This window comes from Meleagris gallopavo, chromosome 8 (genome assembly GCF_905368555.1).
Source record: "Meleagris gallopavo chromosome 8, MGAL_WU_HG_1.1, whole genome shotgun sequence".
Lineage (NCBI taxonomy): Eukaryota > Metazoa > Chordata > Aves > Galliformes > Phasianidae > Meleagris > Meleagris gallopavo.
In genome coordinates, this window is record NC_139411.1 from 1,554,287 (window position 1) to 1,575,923 (window position 21,637).

Consider the following 21,637-nt stretch of genomic DNA (forward strand, 5'->3'; position numbering starts at 1 on the left):
ATTTAAATAGCTAAATTGGGATTGGGAAAAAGACATATTGAAATGATGAGAATATGAGAATTACAGGATCAAGAAGAGTAGCCTACCTCAATGCATGAAAACCTATTGCACTAAATATGTTACTGTATAATAACAAGTGGCTAAACTAAAGAGTATTGAGCAATGTGGCATTTTCTTTGTATGTATCTAACCCCAAATCCATCTGAAATCTAGTCAATTAACCGGTTGAGAATGAGCTTACTAATGGTCTACGATAAGATCCATGCAGATTCATCACAACAGATGAAGAAGATGATGAAGAGAATGAAAATATAGGACTGAAGCTCACAATCTGCAGTCATATACAGATAGCGTCAAGCATGTTCTATGTTTCTCAAACCAAAGGTAAAAGAAGCACACAGAAGGGAAAGGATTTGAAACATTTCACCTTTCTTAGTCCTTCTGAAGATAAGTTCTTGGGGAAGGAGAGAATACAAGAGCAAAAAGCTGTTATAAGATTGCAGAGAAGTAAGGAAATGATGGGGGTAACAAGGAGCAAGAAGGACAGGCATGGATAATCTCCAATCTCCACTATGTAGATTTCAAGAAGATAAAGGATTACTATTAATATTACTATTTCATGTCCAGATTAAAAGCAAAATATACTAATGAACTGAAGTCCTCCATTTTCGCTGACTCCTTCACTACAGACATTTATAACCTGTCAAAATTGCCCCTTTGTGACTGCCTCTATCATGCACCATAATTACGGATTTTCTGTCTCTATATCACTGAAAAATTTGCAATCAGCTACAACATTTCCTTTGTCAGATGCATTAAATGCTCCAGCAGTGCCACACACTGACTTCTCCAAGCGCCTCCCTGCAGCAGCTGTAGCAGCAGGGAGAACTTCCCTCTCCAGAGGTAGGGAGAGGAAGCTACAGTAAACCTTCTTACAATTGCTGTCACTAGCACAGAAGAAAAAATCCTGCTCTGTAAATAGAAATCTCAGTGCTTTACAAATGGCACAGCAGATGCAGTACGCTGATGGAAATGGTGTAGGCAGTGATGCTGCAAAAACTCTTCAGGCAGAAACATAGTTGTCATGTACTGAACAACATGTCACACTCACATTGTCATGGGAACAATTGTAGGAACGATCGGTGGGGCCCTAAAGTAAACTCCTGCTCTTTTTGAAGTATTCCTCGGAGTTTTCATTTCCAGATGGAGAAACAATAGAGATGAGTTCATCATGTCATCTTTGGGATGACATCTCCCACGATGCGACACCCCCTGTCACTGAAATACAGTGCCAAGCATTGGGTACGAGCCTAGTACATGAGGTGGAAATGGAAACCACAGCCTTCTGCTGCAGAGATGCAAGCCAATAGTTGAGTCATCTCAAGGCCTTCGTATAAAACCTTGTACACTGTTTTCTACATTAAAAAAATGGATAAACTGCTAAAAATATGTACTGCCAGGATCCAGTCATTCAGGTGTCAGGAAGAGAGTGAAGAGAATAAATAGAGAAGTACGTGTTCAGGTTGAGTTTTATGAAGAACAGCATGCTCCTCATGCATTCCTGGAAGACTGTAACGAAACCAAATTGAAATTCTATATTACAAACACGATAAAAATGCAGGGAAAAAAACAAAAACCAGTGATACCTGAAAGGCAAATGAAGGCCTTGCCTTGGCAAACAGGTTGGCAAAGGGACGACTGGCTAAGAATTTACTCACAGTTAAGCTGTGCTAGACATGCTGTATTATCTGATGTTACCTCATTTTCTGGCTCAAGGTATGCTTCATTTGTTAGGCTCTGTCTTTTAATCTCCAAATACAATGGCAAAGTGATTGCCTGTGATTTTATGCTTTTCAGTGCCCACCACAATAGGACTGCACTACTTCAAAGAGCTAATACATACTTTATGATCAGGAAAGAAAAGCCAAAGCCCTCAGGGAAAACACTTTGGAATAAAATTAAAAAAAAAAAACTAACCTGCTACAGCAACTTTTTTTGCAATATTCTACTTTTAAAGTGCCTTAGACTTTCTAGAAATAAAAAAGTATAGCACACTGAGACAAGAAATCATCAGATGCATCTAACCCATTTAAAATATTCAGGTGTCATTCCGAACTGCGTTAGTCCACTGTGATTCAAAATGCTAAATGCCTCATCAAATATTATCAGATGTGAGAATTTCAGTTATAATCTGTGACTATGAAGGTTAAGGAATTGCACTATGGGCTTCAATAACAGTATATAATCTCCTTATCTCTTAAAAAAGAACCTTCAGTTTGACGCTTGCTTGGCTTCCTCCAGACAGCCCATGTGTCTGGGATACTTTCAGACTCATTCCAGATTATATTATACCTCACCATAATTGAAGTGGAATTAAAGTCACTGCTACAAGCTCCAAGAAGAAAAGAACACCTACAAGAAAATAAATTGGACAGTTCTCTTTTTTTTCCTTCCATTTTAAGTATTTGTATACATATGAAAACACCTAGATTCCTTCAGTCAGTCTCTTCTATTGTTTATTTCAGGTGTGAAGTTGTAATTCTGCATTGGCAGCACCTGGAGATGATTGCCTTTTTACAAAATCAGCAACACAGAATTGCTCTGCAGAAGAAAAGAAGAAGGATCCGATCCTGTGTGAAAAGAGCTGCCTACTGCAGGAGACATAGGCCCTGAAATGAAAACTGTATAAAGCACTCAAAATCTATATAGTAAAATTCCAAGAAACCAAAGATAAATACAGAGAAAAATAATTCTGTGAAAGAGGAAAAACAATTCCCAAATCAATTTTTATATATAAAGTAGATAATAAATTAATGATAAAGTGTGTGAATATACTTAGCCTTTATCTCCTATAAACTGTATCCCAAATTCTATATCAGAATTACTTTCATTTTCATTTTAGAAGAAAATACTGATTCACCTGACTGGGGAGTAGAATATGAGGAGCTGCTATAGAAATGAGTGAAGATACAATGTAAATCAGAGGATATTTATTTCAGGTGTCCCATTATAGGACCAGATGATAAGTCAAATAAAAGGAAACTGATATGGTAAAATTAGATCGATATTGATTCAGCATAAACTGAAATTTCCCAATATGCAGGAGGGGATCTCTTGACTAAGAGATAAATATCAGGTTTGCTTCTTCTTCATCATTTGCCAGAAGATTAGAGGGACAGAAATGAGCAAGCGAAGCCCAGGATTCACAAAGATTGGGTTGAAACCAAGTGCTGCAGTGGTCTGCCTCAGCTCAGGACACTATAGCTCAGTCTTCCGAGACTGCAGCTATGAAGACAGCCCTGACCAGGCAGGGCTGATGGACAGTCTGTTCTTTAACATCAGTCTAGGTTTCTTTCTTTGGTAATTCTGAGGGTACTTGATATGAAATTATCTAGTGTGCGTAGTAACAGAAGAAACACTGCTCCCTGTACTGGCTAGACAGTATCAATAAAAGACTGCTTTATGCCAAAAATAAAACATTAAAATAAAATCCCTTCTACTGTCAAACATTTAGATGGTGTAATACAGGAGACATAGCACATGATGAACAAAAATTGAGACTGCGACAAAGTGAGGAAGACCTCTTCAGTGAGACTTCCTGTTAGGAAAAGGTTCTCTTCCGAGACAGCTCATGACAAATTACTAAAAACTTGATTTTAAGAAGAAACTCACAGTCATTCTCACTGAAATACCTTCTTCCCCTTTGTTGTATTCTTCTCTGCAGGCACAAGAGATGCCAGGCAAATATCCACTAGATCTGTAGCAGTACACAAAGTTTAGTTAATGTAAAGATAACTGGAACATAAAGCATGCAGTTAATGTCTCAGATTGTGGGAAGCTTTCAGGACAGGAAGATTAGCATCTCACAGCACAAAGAGTTATGATAACGAGAGAGCGCAGTACAATACTGTTAGAATAGCAACTAATCTCCTGCAAGTGATAAGATGTGAATTACAAAATTAAACAGACTGAGAAAACTACCACAAAACGAAGATGAAATGTATTTGAATCCCTACTTATCCCACAACACTACTTCTTCAGTTTTGTGCCAACAGCAAGCAGAATGACCACAAATGTTTTAAATAAATGACTGCAGTGATATGGACAACAATGAGAAGGGGTTGATTAACCTGCTGACAAAACAATAACACAAGGAAAATAATAAAAATTATTCAACTCACTTAAAACCTGTAACTCCAGGACATAATCCCAGGAGCGTGCTGGAAGATGTTATCTTCCAATATCCAATATCTCCAATATCACCAATGTCTTACATGAATGATAGAAATACAATGTCTACTACGACAAAGAGGTAGAGATCGTACTTGTCAAATAAAGAACACGTTGAACCCTCAGAGAAAAGAAAAATGAAACTACTTTTCACAGAGAGAACTGAAAAGTGAAACACAAATCTGCAGTGCATCCACAACTGAAATTCCATCTACCACCCTCGTAAGAGATGCACACAGCAATTTCTGTAATAAATTTTAATTAAAAAATATCAGTAGCTTTGTTCTTGGATTTTCAAAGCTCTAGCATGCAATTATAGAAACATAGGATTCAGGTTGGAAAAGACCTTCTAGGTCACCAAGCCTGCCCATCAAATCATGCCAGATTATGGCAAAAGCCAGATATTAAAGGAGTTGAGTTTCATTTAAATCAAAAGCAAACCTCCTATTGCTTTCAAATCATGGATAATTTTACTGAGGGATTTCATATAACACATACATAACGAAATAGTAGAATTCCTTACTGTTTAATTATTCCTATTCCTAATCTATAACCATTCATTTGTACACATGCGCAGACACAAACAATAATAAATAAATAACAATAAATGTAAACACACAAAAACACCCTCAACAATATTAATCCTAACCCTTAGAAGTTTTGGCATCTTCATGGAGTTCACTTGGACAGTGAGCTTGAGGATTTACTTACAACTGTGGGGATTCAATCTAATCTTAATTAAAAGTGGTTAAAAATTTGCAATAGAACTAAAAGGTGCGTCTCAAGGATGCTCTGACAGATGAAGAGAAACAAACAGCGTCATTAACATCAGGATTTTTAAAAATCCCATCTGTTTGCTGAGGTTTTATTGCAATACATCTGCATTCTTGGTAATTTTTCACAGTTTCCATTTTCTACTACTAATATTGCATTTTCATGGCTGGAAAGCAAATCACCTCTTGAGAGAAGCACACGTTCTCTGCTGATGATATCCAAAGTCATGCTCTGCTGCACACAGAGGTTGTGAGATTTTATTGACAAGATCAACATCTCACACTTCCATACATAATTCTTTAATTGAAAATCTAGTAGAAAGCAAAAATAAAATAACAAAGTTAAAAAGTTAAGGATAAGGACTAGCTTCTAGGTATTTTACTTTTGTTATTCTTATGAAGCAATGAAGGTATAGAAATGGTAATTTCACTTTAAAAGATGTTACTAAGATTTCTACTTCAGTGATTTTGTAAGAGATAAATGCATTTATTGTAGTTAATATATTTACCCAGTCGAATTTTACTTGTTAAAGTTCGGCTTGAACCTCAGCTCTACCGAGGAGGAGGAGACAGAATGGACACGAAGTGAAGAGTATGCATACTGAAACGGAGAGAGAGAGATGAAAGGAGGAGGGAAGATGAGAATTTTGCTCAGTTACAACATACATACCCAGCCTGACCTGTGTTATAGTTGATGTAAAGTCTCCTTTGCTGTAAAGGGGCTTTGCAGTGAGCCCAGAAAAAATATAGAGTAGGTTTAAACTCCTTGTGTCTTAGGATTCATTCTCCCCACTGTATAACTGGGAAAAAAACTTTAAAATTAATTCACTTTTGGAAGAGAGGAGGAACAAAAAGAGAGTGGAAAGAACGAGGGAGAAAGAATGACTACTACAGAAAAAAAAAATATTCAACAACTTCAACTAAATTTGCAAGTAGTTCACAAACCATTCTACCATTGTAGAAATTGCGTTTGAGCACAAGGGCCTCAAGAATAGCTTGAAGAATTCTGAGGGCCACAGTATTGATTGCTCTTTTCCTTGAGAGTGTACAGGCCTTTCTGAGTGGAGCCTGGATACGGACAGAAATGATTCAGAAAAAACAAAGTCACATAGATTTAAAAAAAACACAATATCTAGAAACTTATTATTTTAGCTAATGAACATAATTTGTTAAAATACAAAAGATCACTTTTGCATATCAGAAGTTGCTCCTGCTGTTATTCTAGTACTTGTTTTTCAAGTTGGCAAACAGGTCCTTAACATCAATTAGTAGTTTATCCAAATCCAAGTTACACTGACATCGCATGGACTTTAAACTATAAATCACTGTAGATCCAAAATTACCTATTCAAAGAGGGCATCATCCACTTTTCTTCCTATTCGTTTTCTCTAGCACTTGTTTTTCTTACTCTTTCTTCTACTGCTCTCTGAATATATGTTTATACATAGTACTGGAGTTAAAAGAACTCACTCTACCTTTGGGAGAGACAGATCAAACAATGTTAAAAGACTTTTCAGTCATCTCTGTCCACAATGGGAGCAATCTCCCATGTCCCAGATGACAGTGACATTGTCCAGTGACTGTAAACTGTTTGATGACAGATATTTTTCTCATGAATCACAAAGAAAAAGACAAAATTCTAATGTCTGGAAGGAATAAGAGTAAAGAGAGAAGCATCACATTTGCACGATCATTCTATGGACAAATGTACTTCCAATGACATTAACAGAAATCTTGTTCCTGGCTTTACCTTAATTTGATCAGTGTCTTCATCTTTCTGCTCAGCCTAAGACTAAATATGAAGCCAAGCTACACCAATTATCTCGCACAACAGATGCTGAGATCAGATTGCCAACAGCATACCAGGACTTGGATTGCGAACGCTGTCACCTTAGCCTTGGATTTACATATTTTATGCATTCACCCAAATTCACACACATCTCAGCACAGGATGATTCAAAATCTTTTTTTTCATGAAGAATCAACATTTAGCCAGGAGGCAGCAAAGAGCACTTTCTCAAATTGCTTTCTGTCTGTTTCTACCTATGCTAGTGTGTTAGGTCTGCCTGGGATGGGGTTAGCTGGATTCAGGTGCCCAGTTGCACCGAAATGGGATGAAAGCTCCATGCAGGTGCACCCAGGGAAAAGGAGGAGGAAGTTTACCATCCCTGCCACTCAGCTCTCACACCACACTTCAGTGAGGCTTCTTCAATGGGCTTGGTGGGTGCTTACACCTTGAAGAAGGCCACAGCTGGCTGAGGAATGCAGCTCGCCATGTCACCGTATGGACGTGCCCATTTTCACCGTGTTTCACTTACTGAACAGCTGCCTGCTCTCTGCTTCGGCATTTCACACACTTACCTTAAAAACTTCAGTCTGCTTTCACATGCTTTTCCCAAGGCAGGTATCAGAAGAGGAGTGAGGTTCATAGCTGTTGGCATCTGATGTCTCAAGATAGCTGATACGTTTCTCCTGTGGACAGACTTTCCATGCTTCAGTTCTGCCACATCTGTTAAGCCTCACAGCTGAGCTAAAGCGAGAAGGGAAAATTTGACTTAACCCAGGTATAATGTGGGTTGCAGCAACATAAGATCAAGTAGTCTTTAAGTAACTCCATACACACTCAGTGGGTGTTGGAAAGCCACTCTGCACAGCCCATGCAAAGTAACTGGGGTGGGCCAAGCACCAGGCTGCGAGCAGAGGAGCTGCTCCCTCTCATCAGGATGTGACTCTGCTTGCCTCAGTCTCCCAGTCTCTGATGGCAGCCTAAAAGACACGAGTGAGAAGAAAACTGTTTTTTTAAATCCACTGATAAATAATAACATTGCACCTACCAGTCTCTGTGCGCTGCTTAGGAGAGAACAAGAAAATTAAAGGAGAGTCTCTGTTCTGCGTGAGCAATTTATTTTTTCTTCTTCCCCCTCCAGAAATCAAGCATGAGCAATAGGCATTTCAGAAACGTTTTCATTTGCTGTGTTTCCTGTATAACATGGGGAGATGAATTGCAATAATGTAACAAATGTTTTATAGGAACATAAGCATTACAATTTCAGAGCTCTCCTGTGAATTGAATGGATTTCTGTAAGCTCTTGTTTAAAAAGAAGTAGCGTGATTAGAGTGGAAAACAATACAAGCCTTAGATGACTTAAACATACGTCTGAAATATTAACGCTATTCCAAATTCTTCTCTCCCCCAAAAGCTTTTCATTAGCAAGCACATTTGGATGAGGAGGATTACCTGTTTTTAGCTGTGGTTCTACTTCGAGCTGTTGTCAGCAGGAAAAGCTGACGCCCAGGACAACATTATTACAGAGAAGAAATGCTGAAACCATAACCCACTCACCGTAATGGCCCATTAGTACTGAAACATTACTACTTCTGGTGGCAATCAGGCTGTACCTGCTAATTACCATGCATATGGCTGTCATGTTGGCTTTTACTAGCTGATTTAATTAATATGTAGCACTCATGAAAGGATTGTTAGATGAAAATTGGTAGGAGCAAATAAATCTAACAGCCTTCATAAATATTGCATTGGTCGCTCCAAAAGTAACGCCTCCTATTTATTTCCATGGCAACTACAACAGATGCAAAAAGCATAATTGCACTACTACAGAGTGAAAATTCTCAGCTACAAAATACTTTTTCAACACAGCCACCACCGTCAGCTGTGCATTTTTACCAGTGATGAACAAGGGCCTGCGTGCCACTCATAAAAACCCGCATGGCCTTTTGGAATGTAGCTAGTCTTTCGTGTTGTTGTCACCACTGCTGAAATGCACCACCCACCACCTCACTGTGCTCACATCCACTGTTTGATCTCTATAAATATTCAGCAAGTAACTGTTTCTCATCCACTCAGAAACAGTATGTCCTCAAGATTGACGGTTTTCAGAGGTACATAATGCAGACCAAGACTATTTATGTTTCCCAAGTGCCATGATACCTTGTGGAAGGTAAAGCGAGGCAGAAGCAATAATGTTAAATACAACTTACTACAAAGATGAGAAATAAACATCAGTTTTACTGTCTATACCTGTGAGGATTTGTACCAGAAAATAACTGCTAGAAAAGGACAGAACTGATGATATATCACAGCACTAGATTTGTGTTAGTTCATGCAGTGTGCTTGGTAACCATGGGTACTAAACGATTTCATCAAGATTTCAAATAATCTTGGAACTATAAATAGATTTGGAAACAAAGTAGGAGCTTACCCACAGTATACATGGGAAACACAATATTCTTTGTAATATAATTCATTTCTTTGTGCTCCTGCAAGAATCTAAAGGTATTTATCGCAATACCACTCCATTTTTGTGCCCTTCTATCTAGCCTGCCTACCTTTTCTGTCTCTTACTTTTCAATCAAACTGAGCTTAGGCAATAACGAACAGGATAGTAATCATAAATTCTCACTCAACTGCATTCAAATTTTAGAGAAAAGAACATAGAGTAATAATGCGTACTAGCCAACACCAAGAAAAATTAACAATGTGAAAGATGCGTAGAATACTGGTTAAGAATTTGTCAAAAACTACTACTCAAAAAAATAATAGCATTTTTCAATGCTATAGCATTTTTCATTATTATTATTTAAATTCTGACTACACTTGCCTTCAATTAAAAGTAACAGCAAAAAACGCAGAAGAACTGAATATCTCCTGGAGACAAATGAGCAATGCCGTACCCATCTCCCTACTCAAATTGTGCAGAGTCCAACATGCAGATAACTCAGTTAATCGGATCATCCAAGTCAAGGTAGAATCTGTTTCAAAGCACAGCTAACGGTAAATTAGGTTTGGCATTACTGGTTCTGAAGTAGGCTTGGAAATTTATAATACTATGGAGGTATCTGCTTCAACAGAATAGGGCTGCTATAAGTATATATTCTATCCACATTTCAGCATCCATTTGAGCATCAGTGGCACCTGGACTTTGTGGTTCTGCTGGTTATGGCAATTGTCAAGTGTAAATAGAAGAAAAAGAAGCAGATTGTTTCAATATTCTCAGGCACTCACAATAGAAACGGTCTCACAAGCCGAATTTGATTTCCAGCTTTGTAAACGTTTCTGATGAGCTGCTTAAATTTAAGCAACTTCATGATACTTTCTGCCATCTTTCATCACTCAGTCTATCAGCTTATGTATTTTCTATACGTCACTCTGCCATCTTTTTACAGATGCCTCTAACTTGATTTTAAGGAATGCTTCAGACCTGAACTAATCAGCCTAGTAGGCTTAATATTCAAACTCTGCTGAGACTCAGAGTAATAATGCAGTAGGACTTCATCCACAAGCCATAGTTCAAGTTCACATAATTTATCAAAATCACAGGGGGCTCCAAGGCTGCGGCTGGGTGAAATAACTGGCAGCGGTGCTTGCACTAAAGGCAGGGTGGAAGCACACCAAGTCCAAGAAAGCAAATGCTCCAGCAGCTTTTCTCTGTCAAACTAATTCATGGGTGCTCAATTTTTAATGGGAACATCTTAATGAATTTTGAGCCAAATGGCTTTTTTTCTGAAGTCTAACCAGCATATGGATTTATACTTGTATAGCTGGAACTAATTATAACTTTTTTTCATGCTTTTTGGCTACCCTTATCATTGAAGTGGAAAAATACGTATGATACAATATTAAGGCAATGAAGTGTTTTTTCTCATTCTAGAAAGAAGTTTCAGTTATTAGATTTCTGATTTTAAAATAAGAATCACCAATAATCTCTGCCAGCATGGACTGGCCACATTAGCTAAACACGCTAATGGTCTAAAGAGGATTTTCAGTACTTAACTATGAGTATTTAAGAAGTTTAAATCATTGAGTATTTAAATGTGCATGTGAATTACTGAGAGATAGACTGAGGATGTCCCAGGGAGCACAAGAACCCAAGGTGCATGCTGGAGCTCAGCATGCCAGCACCCAGCCCAGCCTGCATAGAACTGCCTAACTACCAAAAGCAACACACTGCCGTGGAGCTGGTCTCTGCTGAGTGACACTGGAGAGAAGAGGCACTGCAAGAGCTCAGAGATAAAAGAGAGGGCAGGAGGACCACTGCCATCCCACTTTGGTGGAGCTTCCCCCAAAATCTTCATACTTTCCCATATTTGCCTGTGACTGCCTTTTAGATCATTAACCACAAGCCATTTATTTCAGGCATGATTTATGATCTACATGATCATAAAAAGAAATCTGATGTGGACATATGTGTTAAAAATAAAGCTTTTCTTTTTCTTAGTTTATTACAAAGTTATGCTTGACTTCACATTCATTACCAAGTATCCTCACAGTCAAGTCTCACAACCAACCTAATGCTGTCTGACATTCAAACTAATACAATCAGCTTCAGGAGAGAAGCTCAGTATACAGCATTTTCACTTGTGTACCTTTCAAGCAGAAGAATGAGCATTTAGATATGAATTCAGTCACAACCGAAAATAATAATAATAAAAATACCCATCAAAACATTAATCTGTATTGGTTTTCCAGTATTCCATTGAAAAAGAAATCTGTGCCAATTATCCCACTAGATAATACTTTCCTTCAGTGAGCATTAGAATCTTAATAAAACCTTAAATCAGGCTTTCCCTGTGAAAGGCAGTGAAACTTCATTAACTGGTATCATTTTCAGATGTGGTTACCCAACAGAAACGGTTGGCTCCATGTGTTCTTCTCAGAAGTGGAATGAAGATTCATCATAAAGCACAAAACAACCAAATGTTTGGCAACTTATAAACAGAAACAGAACGGTATATAATTTATGTCTGTAACATGCCTTTCAAGGTGAAGGACACATAACTACCTCCTGATAGTAGGTGTCTATGTCTGTGCAAAGAGACAGAAGCTGTATTTCATCCTTCTGTTAGGACAGAAGCTGTATTTCATCCATCTCTTCTTGGACACCAATTCTATCAGCTTCCATAAATGTCAGTAGGAGTTAGAAGTACAAGAGGAATTAATACTTCTTCCACTCAGGCCATTTTCTTCAGAAACTGCAATGAAATCTTTTTGTAAGTTTTAGTCTGGCTGAAATAAAGCCTAGGAATCCTTATCAGTTGCTAGACTGAAGTAAATGACTTCTCTGTTTCTCCAGTGAGATCAGATCATATGAAGATAGAAGAAGAGCAATTGCAAGAGGTATAGGACAGAAAAGGTAATTATACAAGCAAACGTGATGATTCATTTACAAAACCTAGAACTGCTTAAGGTGAAAAACAGACCACCATTATCATCACTTACACTGAAAGAACTCTACAGAAGAAAATTTACAGACAAAAGAAGAGAATATTTTAAAAAGTATTTCAAGTAAATACACACTAATTTCACAAATAGGAGATCATAAGTTCTTAACTACTTTTTTCTTAGTCTGTATTGCCAGTAACGTTCAAATACCACAGTTATTTCTCTATCAAGAACACATTTGGGCCTCAAAACTGACAAGCAACGCCTATAATTTACAATATGCTCAGCATCTTTTTAGACTTAAAGAATACTCTAGAAATCCCGTGGAAGTTCACTATGGAATACATTTCCTTAACATGACCGTATCAAGCCTGGCAGCTATTGGAGACATCAAAACTTCCTTTGCCAACTGTGTTCATATGAATGCGAGTCCTGCACATGCTTATGGTAGGCAATACAGCAGTTATGTCCCTAAGAATCAGAGAACAAATGAAGCTAACATAAAACTGCAAAACGACAGTGCAGATTTCTTCTCTTAAGTCTTCTTCAGACAGACTGTTGAGTTCTGTGCAAGACAGTGAGCTGTGCAGAAACTTGAGGTTTTCTGCTAAAATTCATACTCAAAGAGTTTTCCAGCCAGTGCCATCCCTAGAGTTGTTTTATCGTTCCTAGGGGACCAAAACAAAAACCAACCACTGCTCTGTGAAATTCCTGCTGCCTGATTAAAGGATGACTTACCTGACAGCTGAGACTGCCTCCTCTTACTGTGGATACCAAAGCTTCCTACCTGCTGAATGCAGGTTCCAGCTGGACCTGCTGAGTTCCAATTGGGCTATTTCAAGCCACTGTTACAGCTAATTGGGTCTTCTTCCTCTCTGCTGTTATTCAAAATGTCCCAGGACACGGCCCTTCTTTGCCTGCTGTTTATTGCAGTTGCTTTCAGTCACTCTATCCTACTCTGTTATTCATAGAATCATAGAACTGCTCAGGTTGGAAAAGACCTTAAAGACCATCAGGTCCAACCACAACCTAACCATACTACCCTAACTCTAACAACCCTCTGCTAAATCGTGTTCCTGAGCACCACATCCAAACGGGTTTCAAACACATCCAGGGATGGTGACTCAACCACCTCCCTGGGGAGACCATTTCAGTGCTTAACAACCCTTTCTGTAAAGAAGTGTTTCCTGATATCCAACCTAAACTTACCCTGGCACAACTTGAGGCCATTTCCCCTCATCCTGTCACCTGTCACCAGTGAGAAGAGACCAACCCCGCTCTGCTGTAAGCACCTTCCAGTTATTGAAAGAGAACAGTAAGGTCTCCCCTCAGCCTCCTTTTCCCCAGACTAAACAGCCCCAGTTCCTTCAGTCTCTCCTCCTAGGGCATATTCTCCAAGCCCTTCACAAACCTTGTTGCCCTTCTTTGGACCGACTCCAGCACTTCCATATTGTTTCTATACTGAGGTGCCCAAAACTGAACACAGTACTCGAGGTGAGGCCTCACCAATGCCGAGTCCACGGGCAGGATGACTTCCCTAATCCTGCTCACCACACCATTCCTGATCCAAGCCAGGATGCCATTGGCCTTCTTGGCCACCTGGGCACACTGCTGGCTCATATTCAGCCAACTGTACATCAGCACACCAAGGTCCCTTTCCATCAGGCAGCTTTCCAGCTGCTCCTCCCCAAGCCTGTAGGGTTTCCTGGAGTTGTTGTGACCAAAATGCAGGACCTGACACTTGGCCCTATTGAAACTCATACAGTTAACCCTGGCCCATCAATCCAGTCTATCCAGGACCCTCTGCAGTGCCTTTCTCCCCTCAGACAGATCAACACTCCCTCTCAATTTCATGTCATCTGCAAACTTACTGAGGGTGCACTCAATCCCCTCGTCAAGATTGCTGTAAAGATGTTAAATAGAAGCAGTTCCAGCACTGAGCCCTATGGGACACGGCTCGTGACCAGCAGCCAACTGGATTTATCTCCACTGACCACAACTCTTTGGGCCCGGCCATCCAGCCATTCAATATGCTTCGCAATTCTCACATTTAAAAAATTATTGCCGTTCCCAGATATTAAATAGACATGAACATTTACTTAAAATAACCACGCTACACCTTGCACAGATATTTGACTAACAGTTTCTTGGCTGCATCTCCTCTTGCTTTGTTTCTCCACAGTTCTTATATGCCATTAAGCATCTTCTTTTGCACCCCTAAAATTAGCAACAATTATACTCAGCTTTTAAAATAAAACAAACCTTTGAATCGTGACAGGATTTAATTACATCCTCCTTATACTTATTTAATTTTAAAGTAACTGTCCTGAGGTGGGAGGCAGAATGCAGGAACAGCTGAAGAATCAATGAGTGCATGGGACATTAATTAAACTCAGATTGAGGAGTCACCAAGCACTAATTTGCAAGTTCCAATGCAAGAACAAGTAACAAAAAATAGCCTTAAATATTCTAATATCCATATTCTCAGGAACCTATAAAATTCAGAAACTGTTTTGTTTTTTTTTTTTAATACTAGGTTTTCTAGAGTTAAATATGTAATTCCTTTGCATATTTTCCAGATAATCTTTCAAATGTTGTAAGAACTTTCTTGAAAATAACTTTTCATCATCTGCAACTCCCATATTGTGTTGGGTTGTAAGACTGCATGATAAAGTGATGGAATCGACCAGGGATATAGAATGTGCTTGGCTGCTTGAATCAGTTTCTCAGTTAAGTCATCAGAACTGTGTAAATCATTTACTTATTCATTTTTCAACCAGCGAAATGTAAAGCCTAGAGCAGGAGGTATAATATAATTCCTGCTGAAAACAAAATTGTATCAGCAATATTTTATGTAATTTTTTATTCTTTGGGTGCTGTTTTATCATTTCCTTTTAAAATGATATTTCATCTTAAAAGTTTTTAAACTAAAAAAAAATCCCAAATGATTTTGAATAAATGTTTTGTTTACATTAATTAAAAAGGAAATAGCTTGATCTTAGGTTATGTTTGGCAGGACTGAAAGAATGTTAACTATCTTAGTGTAGAAACTTCAGCAGATTGACCTCAGTAGAATAGCTAGTGATCAGCTAAGTGCTTTACTAACTTGGCAGTAGGGATAGTTAACCAGAAACCCCAATAATATTGGAGGCTTATATGGAATTCATCTTCGCCACCAAATTAGAAATGACTGAGAAGAGAAGTGTGGCAGGGAACTGCAGAACTCCTCAATTTCCAGGACAGCTGCTACCGCAAGAAATTAATCTACAAGATAAGCACCCAGGAAACTTTGGTTTTATGGGTTAGGGCCTTCAGGGTTTGTGGCACATAAAAACTAATGAGGTCTATGTACTGCAACAAAAGATCAGCCTCTTTTTTGCCTTCTGTTGACAACAATACAAACAATTTTCATCAACAGAAAGCCATGGAGAAATGAACACTTGGACGTGTTTAGGAACACATCACAGGATGTTTTTCAGGACCCCTGATAACCAAAATATCAAAGACAGAAGTACTCAAGCAAACAGACACGGGAAGCCTCTGAAGTGACAATGCTGCTGCCCCTTTGCTGTGACTGAAAATCCAACCTATTTATGGCCTCACTGCATAGGCACCCCAAATCACTACCAATTCTAAAAACCTTGGCCAGATGAATTGCTGTAAGCACGTCCTTCACAGGATGCACTGTTTTATTTTTGTTACAACATTAAAGCAACCCTGTCATTTTCTCTGAACAACAGATATCGTAATTTGCAAAACCAGGATGATGGGCAATAGGCATAAAAAGCCTAGTTCAAGTCAAGAGCCATTCTGGCTTCAAAGAGGGTCTGATGAACTGAGTGATACAGAATTACGGAAAATCACTGTATAACAATTGTGGGAACACAATGGGAAGTTTCAGGGTTTCTAAACTGCAAAGGCAACAAAGTGCAAGATAAAGGGAGATCATATTTAGGAAATTATGCAGCTGTTGATATGTTAAAGGAAGACTTAAAGCTGGACACTTAAAAGTGACATGGAACAATCAGCAACAATTGATAGCAGTGAAAAGAACTGGGTGGATCAAACCTACCTTTCCCAAATTACGCTAATAAAATGTTGATTTAATGTTCCAAAACCAACAATGTAATGAAAACTAACCTTTTGGAACATTACATCTGCTACTGTATCTTATTATTTATTTCACTGTCACTAAGACACAGCATTTAAGGTCACATCAGAAGCAAACTGATTTGATTTCTGTTTAAAAGGCAAATATGCAATTTTAATTCCATTTCCTTTTGCAGTGCCATTTAAACTCAGCTCTGACAGAAAGGAAGTCAGACATGTGGATAAATGAGAGAGGTTGATTGAATATTGATAAGCCAATTTTTAATTTATCAAGGTTATCTGGAGGTGTTAACTTGATGCTGCATGCTAACAAGAAGTAGCAACATAGAAAGTGATGTGTGCAGAGAGCTGCTTCTTTGGGATTATAAAAATGAGAACTTTGCAATGGGGACAGAAAGTGACTTCCTGAGGGGGGAATTTAAACAGATGGGAAGTGTGATAGAGAGATGGAGATGAATAGGTGGCAAGTTTTATGCTTCACAGATTGCAACATTAAAGCCACATCAAATCAGTACAGGTGAGAGAGAAAAAGAGAACTGCCTTTGTGGAAAGTACAGTTCACATGTCAAAAAAAAAAATGCTGTTTTTCGTTGCCAAATTTTCGCAGCAAGCCAGGTAATCATGACAGACCTTACAGGGCATTCTCTACATACTCAAAAATCTGCAAGGCTTGACAGCTACCCACAAAAAACAACGCCCAAACAGTTTAGAGTGAGCAACCATTATTCTTCAGTCTCAGGGATTCAGGAGAAAGCACAATATTAAAGCAGAAACAACGTTAGAGGAATACACAAGACTGCAGAAAAAGAGCATGTATTGGTTCACTGAAAAATTTTAATAAATGGCATTTTGTAGTGGCAGTGGAGCAATCTCACATATTTGCATGCTTCTATTCATTACAGATAACTAGAATATTTCCTTCTGTAGATCTGTCAATAACTCAAAAGCAATGTGAGACCTTCAAGTGCACGTCAGTGCGGTGAGGAAAGAGCAGAAAAAGCTTTCTTCAGGATTTTTGTTGTGAAGTTAGAAGTACCAACTGAAATCGTATGTAGGAGTCTGAGAAAAAAGAAAAGAATTTTGAAGCATAGAAAGCTCCTTTGAAGAAGGTTCCAGGCAGACCTCATTGTGGCCTTCCAATATTTGAAGGGAGCATACAAACAGGAGGGGGAAGAGCTATTTACAAGGGTGGATAGTGATAGACAAGGGGGAATGGTTTTAAACTGAGACAGGGGAGGTTTAGGTTGGATATTAGGTGGAAGTTTTTCACACAGAGGGTGGTGAGGCACTGGAACAGGTTGCCCAAGGAGGCTGTGGATGCCCCATCCCTGGAGGCATTCAAGGCCAGGCTGGATGTGGCTCTGGGCAGCCTGGGCTGCTGGTTGGCAACCTGCACACAGCAGGGGGTTGGAACCAGATGGTCATTGTGTTCCTTTTCAACCCAGGCCATTCTATGACTCTATGGAGGAAATTCTATCTTGACAAAAAGACTTCAATGATACATTTCAGGGCTTTGAAACACCCATTCCTTCAAATTTTTACAGTCATCAAATACTTTTCAATAATTTTGTCTCAAAGTCTCAAAATGTATAAGAGAGTAATCATTTCTCAGAAGAAAACTAGCCAACAAGGTCATGCCTGCTAGGTAATTAAACAACACAGGCACATGACTGCAGCTGTGAGCCAGCTCCTAACTGGAGCAAAATGAACCTGCCAAATTTGGGCACACTGCAGTATGGGCGGAGTCACAGGATAATTTCTTTTTTATTCATTTTAGCTCCTGCCCACTCACTCTGGCACTTAACTCTCCTCCTGACTGATGCCAGCTGGGGCAGTCACCACAATGTCCCCGTGCTGGCTGCTGGCAACACAGCTCTAGCCAGCGATTTTCTATCATCTGTTTTCACAGGTGACTCCCTTGTTGCTGTCCTGCATGAGAGAAAATTAAGTCTCTGGTGTAAATTCCCTCATTTTCACATCTTTTCCAGATCTACAAGACCTTGCTTTCTGCAAGTTCTACTTGTAGAATGTATGGGGCACATGGACTGAGATAAGATTACTCCTAATTTGAACCTGTATCATTTCCTTTCATCAATTCCTCAAAAACTTCTTGCTAATATTCTCTCAAAGTTTCAGAGTTTGTAGCAGATTAATGCTGTATCTGCTTTATGCTTCAGAGTCAGACACAAAAACATTCTTACAGCACGTTCCAAATAGAAATAAAAGTGAATACAGTCAGCAGAGAAACTATATATCTGCCCATCATAAGTATCACTGACCTCTTTTGAATGACCCATACTACTGCCTTGGTTCAATTCCTCCGAACTCTTAGACCCTATTAATTGGAAATAGAAATCTGAGATATTAAACTGATAGTGCACAACATTTAATTTCCTTCAGACATAATTTGCACAGCTCTAAGAATCAGTCTCTGTGAATTAATGATGCATCTCCATATCTGTATGATAAAGATAGAGGACTGTGACAACGTTTACATCTGATGCTATTAGAGTCTCTTCAATGATAATCATTAGCAAGTCCATTAATGAGAATGTATTTCCCCAAGGCACAATGGCCATTCCACATTGTAATCTAAATCTATAGTCTCCAGAATCTCTATTTAGAAAGCAATGAAGTAAGTCCCCGAACTATATGGTGGTTATCACTCAAATCATCTCACTGCACAAAAAAAGATGAGGGAGACTTCCTTCAACACCGGCAGAGTAGAATATTAAAATGCACAACTGTCTATTTTTGTTAACCAATAGCTGTATTAGAAATGCCAACAAAAAACTGAACGCTGCATCCCAATGGCTCTGAATAACCGAGCAACAAAAACTCAAATTCTTAACTTAAAAAAAGCCCTATTTAAATGCAGTAACAACATGAATAAATGCACCACACTGATATTTTAAGCATCTAATACTAATGATGGACTTGTTAAAACACCAACTTCCAGTTGGCCTGAAATCTATGAGTAAACGAAGAACTCCGCAATATGCGTTTTCTTATTCAGATGAAAATGTGGTTCAAGAAATGGAAGATATTTCATTCCAAAATACTTAAATAAAAAGAAAAAAGAAAGCAAAGAACAAATGATCAAACAAAACAAAAATCCAGCTTTCTACTTTCTATGAAACTGGTTTCACCTTAGTAAAGCTGTAATAATTCACCCTACAGCAGCTAAGTTGTCAGTTTCACAGCAACAAATACTGTAGGTAAAAACAGACCACTGTTCAAAGTCCTAATATCTACAGAAAGAAAATGGGAGGGCATCTCTCCTCCAGCAAGCTTGGAGCCAACAGTTTCAGACCCCTGGACAACATACTGGCACCTTTCATCAGTGTGAAACTGAAAGCTTGCCAGAGGTAACAGAATTGAAATCTTCCTTTAAATCCAGACTATTGTTTCTTAAACCACAACAATGCCATGTCCTCCTACTCATGTTTCTCATTAGAAGATTCTTCACGGAGGCCCAATTTCCAGGAATGTTAGTATTATGTAAAGCCAAACAATTTATGCCCAGAATATAAAGGCGATGTGTAAATTGTTGTACTGAAGCCACGGGTAGTTGTTCTTGGAAAATGCATCTTTGTCACAACAGCCTCTGTAAGCACTGCCGAACTTGTTCCACGTTACCACACACCTGCTCTGACCCAGAAGGACTTCACTTTAAAAAAAATATGTATCCATTTATCTTGTAAGCATTACAGAGGATGAAAGACAGCTGGCAATAAGTTAGTTGCTTACACTGCAATACAAATGCTAACACTGCTCGTTTGATATTTTGGGGATTATCTTTTTCATTCCAAAATTAACCACATCCAGACAAGTGCAGCTCCTCCATGATCATCTTAAGCAGTTGCCAATGATGCTGACAACTTCCAACACAAACCAATAAATTAGAAAAGAGGTTCAAGAATGTTGATAAGTTCTCGACATATTCATCTGAAACAATACATGGTGATGAATTTTCTGAAACACCCTGGGAAAATTGCATCAGCAGATATAGGTATATCAACCATATTGAGTACCAGCTCGTAGGAAAACCTGAATTCAAAGTTCCCAGTGCATTGTTTGTTTCCCAGCAGATTCAACCACCTGGGGTGCTCTGACAAGGCTGTTCTCTCATCCTCTGTTGCACTGGCTGAACGAGTTATGCATCAACACTTCTGCAAATGCAATTGAACTCAAATTCACAATAAAGGTATTTAAAGTATACTCTCTTGATTTTCATTATGTATATATATCTTTTTTTATTTGTGATATGCTGAGCTTCTCTCAGCAAAGCAAACGCTTGGTTCTTTTTACTGACTTGCAGGAACTTCAGCAAATTTTACTGCATTTGCTGTTTCAAGCAGGTGTGTGCTATATGTGTATGAACATCAGTTTGGGATCTGCAGACGTAAAAAGACATCCCTTAAGATTTATGTGATCGTCTTTACAAGATAATGTTTCCAATATTTTGCATGAGGTGCAGGATCACAGTCTTCCAACTCTTATTTCAAGCAGGGTATTAAGAGCTGTCTGCTTTTTTGATCTACTATATTCTACTTGAGAGTAAACTAATACATGACTTGTTGTACTAATGAATTGTCTCCTTGAAGCTCGGCATCTTCAGCAGGAACATGACTTCCATGGTAATAAAGCAGCAGAGAGATTCCTAATTACCTTTGGACAGTTAACCTTCATTATTGTTCCATGACTTCACTGAGTCAGTGTTTCTGGATACCACTCACCACAGGCGGTGCCTCCAAACAGGCTGACTCTGCAAGTCAAGAAAAATGCCATCTTACTGACTTTGTGATAATAACCAGAAATATACAGAGATGAAATGAAGAAGGAGAAAAAAAAAACATCATGCGGACTAGAAGGAAGGCAAACAGAAGAGAACAGAAAAAAGAAAAATGAGAAGGTAAAGCTAGGCAGAAAGTAGAAAAATGGGAGGAAAGCTCAGAGAAAAATATGAGAATAGCTACTTTTCTTGCTTTTCCATAAATAAAGATGTTTCTTTTAACATAAATGTATGCACAACTAATGCCAGTTTGCTGTACAGTGTTCCAGCTTTCTAGTCTCCTGGGGTTACTTCAGAAGTCAGGATCAGGTTCTTCAGAAAGGTTACAAACTGAAGTTTCTATGGACAATTGTTCCCTGAACTGTATAGGTTTCAGAAGAAAAACAAAATACATAAAAAAATGTGACTTGCTAGATGGGCCATTCTGAGTCCCCAAACACGCTCGTGTGCAAATCACGTGGTAGTCCATTTCTGGGAGAGGAGCTGGCGGATGTTAGTAGTTCACAGTCTCAAAAAAGCTTTTAGTAACTTTTGTTCACTCTGTATCTGACT

At 38.7% G+C, this 21,637-nt stretch overlaps 1 long non-coding RNA gene across 4 annotated transcripts in view; it reads right to left on the reverse strand.

The window, feature by feature from the left end:
• Positions 1 to 21,364, reverse strand: part of LOC104911872 (uncharacterized) — a 47,630-nt gene extending 26,266 nt beyond the window's left edge. For 2 of the 4 annotated variants that reach the window (XR_014884749.1, XR_014884751.1), the window contains exons 1-3: positions 20,962 to 21,364; positions 7,838 to 7,983; positions 3,673 to 7,533 (exon numbers count right to left, since the gene is read on the reverse strand). This is a non-coding gene — a long non-coding RNA (uncharacterized LOC104911872). The other 2 variants (XR_014884750.1, XR_014884752.1) reach the window with 2 other exon arrangements.
• Positions 21,365 to 21,637: the final 273 nt, after the last annotated feature.